This window comes from Limulus polyphemus, unplaced genomic scaffold (assembly GCF_000517525.1).
Source record: "Limulus polyphemus unplaced genomic scaffold, Limulus_polyphemus-2.1.2 Scaffold9094, whole genome shotgun sequence".
NCBI lineage: Eukaryota > Metazoa > Arthropoda > Merostomata > Xiphosura > Limulidae > Limulus > Limulus polyphemus.
In genome coordinates this window covers 21935-26332 of record NW_013674704.1, presented here as the reverse complement: position 1 = coordinate 26332, position 4398 = coordinate 21935, and positions in this window count along the sequence as shown.

The window sequence follows — 4398 nt, the reverse complement described above, 5'->3', positions numbered from 1 at the left end:
GTAACAATATTTACAACATAGTTTTTTTTTACTTATATACAAATACTGTTCTCAGTTCATACACTAAGTCTCCTCATATGGTCTGCACCAACATTTCAAATTCCTTAGTTGGTCTCTCATTGCATAGGGTATCTGTCAAGGCTTCACCTTGACTGGATCCCTTGTCTTCCTCTTGATCTTGATCCTCTGTTGCATAAGGTCTTATCTTGCCTAATCTATCTGTATATTGGTACACTAGACCTTTTACATCTTTCTTCTGTTTGCCAATTAGTTCTTCACTGATGTTGACATCTTTGTACGTCTCATCTCCATCCAATGGTGTTAGGTCTAGTAGGTCTTCATCTTCTATGACTAAGTCACTGTCTTCTGGTTCTGCATCTGTGACATCTACACCTGCCATGTCCACCTGTGCCTCAATATCTGCACCCGTTAGATTTTCTTCCCTCTTTAAGTACCTATTCAACAGATATATTCAGAACAAATCAAACGAATGTATACAAAAAAAAATCTTTTCACTATAGGTTATCACAGTTGAATGTAGAGCTTTAAATAATTCACTTTTTCATCAAAAGTCCACACAGGCTGGTTCAGTTACTTTGGAACCCAATTGACCAGACGAAGTATTTCTTCTCTCCTCTGTTATCACAATACAATCAGTGATAAATTTACTTATGTTACCACAGTTGTATCCAGAGCTTTAAATAATGCTTACATCTAAAGACAACACAGGCTGCTTCAATTACTTTGGAACCCAATTAACAAGACGAATTATTCTTTTACATCTCTGTTGTTACAATACAAACTGTAAAACTTTCCCTTTAGAAATCGCCCATTATAGCTAAACTAACAATCACACAGTCTAACTTCACTTTTTTCTCTTTTACTTTCACTAGCTTCATTTCTTAGAAACTTCTTTAAAACTTAGAATCTTCGAGTAAGATGACATCAACAATATTACAAAAGCCTAGTACAACAATTAAACTGCATACACAATGTACAACTCGTACACAGTTACATAATGAAACTTGTCATAACTATTACTTTTATAATAATTAACTTTTAACCCTCTTGTTATGAAAATTAAATAATCATTAAATATTAATGTATGATAACTCTTAAATTGAACAATCTTGTATATCCAACAGTGAGATAAGGTAGGTAAGCTTATATACAGTTTAGAGACAGGGTGAATGGGTAACAAAGAAAACTTTATAAAACTTTTTTTACACAGTAACAAATGTGCAATGTTTGGATAAGGTTTTGTCACCATCAGGTTTAAGTAATCTAACTAGACACAGGAATATATGTATGTATATACAGGATTAAGCACAGAAGTCGCATGACTGTAGACTGCTTAAGGCTTAGTAAAGGTATCTTGATGTTTGGTTCTTGGTTTAAAATTACGGTGTGCTATGAATTTATTGAGTTGAAATGTTTATAAAAATTTTTTTTGTTATTATGTTCACAAAATAAAATTGTAATCAAATCAGATAAGTTTGCTTTTTAGTGTGGTAGGCAATTGCAAAATATTTTGATGACTCACACCTTTATTAAATATTATTTTTATGTTTATTCCATTTAAAAACCATACATAAATAAATTGGCTAACTTGCTACTTAATTACTTGCAATTGCAATCATGACATGTTATAAATAAAATCATTATTACACATATTGGTGAGAGTAAAACATGTTTTCATTATTTAATTATCCATTTGTTTGATTTACATTAGATCAAGGTGATTACTGTATATTTTAAAAACAAACATAATGGTGAATATGTAGTCAATATTAGCTATTTATTTGCCAATTAGGAAATGTCCATAAAACTTTTGGGAAAATATTTTTTAAACATAAAATATGTTCTTTACAAAGGGCATGAATGGTGACTTTCAGAAGAGATCTATCATATGGAATCGAGGGTATTTCTATAATTACTTAAAAAAAAAAGAAATGTAATACCATGTTAGAATAATGATTGGAAAAGTCAACATGGTAATGACACATCCATACTTTTTTCTCTTTGCTTATATGGACTGTAGGGGGTGTGGTTTACTAATTGATTAATGAACCCATCTGTTAATTGATTAGCAAATATTACTACTTGCCCAGCTCTGTTCATTTATCCTATTCATCCTGAACTACTCAAAAAGTAGGTAGTTGCAATACAAGATTGACAAAAAAGGAAGGGTGAAACACAAATACAACTTCCAAGTGAATAACTGCAAGTGCAATGGAAAGTGTTATTGTCATAACTGTGTTCCTTGTACAATCATGTTCCAGTGTAAAATGTGTTACAGAAGGTCAATTGCAATGTTATCTTTGGTTGTAAACCTTTTACATCAGCAAAACTAAATGCTTTCAAAGTCTATTGACATGTTACATGACAGCATCTTGTTGCCAGGTGCTCTAAGGATTTCCTTAACTATTTAGTGGGATATATTCTATCTTCCTACGATATTTAGATGCTTTCTTAATTAATTGGGGTGAGTGTATGGTTGTGTTGGATGAAAAAGAGACAAAGCTATCTGAAATCAATTTAAAATTTGATGATCTTATGAATAAAGTTTTGATACAAATAGTCAAATTGGTGCATCTTTGTTTCTGAAATTAGTCAACACTCTGACTTATCATTGAAGAAAGCTGCAACAACAGTAGATTATGATAGTGGGATTTTGTTATACAACAATTTTGAAATTTTAAATCAAATAATCAGTTACAGTGGCAATATTGAAACATATTCATTAAGAACCTGGAGATGATTTCAGTCCCATTGAAATCAACATTAACTTGAACAACATATCAGATGGAGTCTCATCGTAATATTGAATTTGCATTACAGTGCACTCATGTGACAGGCTTTCAGCAAATTTCTCATACATGTTTGGAATGCAAAAATCCATTTCAATTATTTAAACAAGGTAAGACATCATGTAATGGAATGCATCATGAATTTGTGCATCATGAGTACAAAGAAAAAGTGGTTATGCATGGCTATTGAGTTCAAGTTACAGATCAACACTTATATATTCAAGATTGTATGGATAAAATAATTGAAGAAAACAGAATGAATTAAGCAGTCATGAATTATGAGATGAAGCCCTTTCCATTGTATATTCTAGAGAAAAACAATTGGTCATTTTGGAAAGCCCCCAGTGGCACAGCAGTATATCTGCGGACTTACAATGCTAGAAACCGGGTTTCAATACCCATGGTGGGCAGAGCACAGATAGCCATTTGTGTAGCTTTGTGCTTAATTTCAAATAAACAAACAAATATTTTGGAAAAAAGGAATGAGTTGGCATGAGGCAATGTTCTATACACAAAATGACAGTGGTTCAAATAATGGTAATGACAGCAATTAAAAAGAGTAATTTCATATGACATATTAGGATCATATTTCCACAAGAGACAAAAAGCAAGATTGTAAAATCAATTATAATCTAAACCCAAAATTATTAACAGCAGATATTTGAGCTGTCACTGCCATTTCTCAAAACAACAATGTCAAATGTTATTAAAACTCAAGTCATCTTCAGCTAAGACAGTTTTATTTTTCTAAGAGGGTGGTTGGCCTTTAGAATGGGTTGCTTTCAGATGTTGTAGAGGCAGTAAATTTAAGTGATTTTAAGAAAGCTTGATAAGTACATGAATGATCAGGGCAGTTTTCTCTATTTGCAATCCTCAGTTAATACTCTTGAGAATAATGAACATGAAAACAAATGCTGTGATTCTGCTGATATCTACAATGATAACAATAAAGAAGGAAGATGTAATGTCTTTATAGGCATTTCCAAATATAATGTACGATGGAAACAAAAACAGGAAAATGATCACTTATACTCATCTGAAAATATACCCAATATTATGTACTTTTTTAGCCAAAAGACATCAACTGCTGTATTGTTTATGCTGTTGCATGTACATAATATACTTAACAGTATATTATGTCGGAAAGAAATTGTATATGATTGCACAAGGACATGTATGTGTTATATTGTTGAATTATTTTTATTACTATTTTATTCAACCTGATGGGGGGATGCTATATACGAATCTTTTACTCCAGTTAGGGCATGTTGCCCTCACATGGAAAAATATATAGTGCAAAGTAGAGGACATGGAAGATGTGAAAACTATATTTCTTCGGGAATGTAATATATATTCAAATAAGTTAGCCAAGGTTGATGGTGTGAGTATCTTATTTGAAAATATACAAATGCCTTTGATAAACCTGATAAAACTGAAATTAGAAGTGTCATTAACAGTCAAAAGGCATCCAAATAGCAAGGAAAATCATCTTCATCCACTTGGTCAAGAATATATAATTACATTATCATCTCAGCATGTTCAACAAGAATCCAAATATTATGCTTCAAACAACTATTGATTTGTTGAA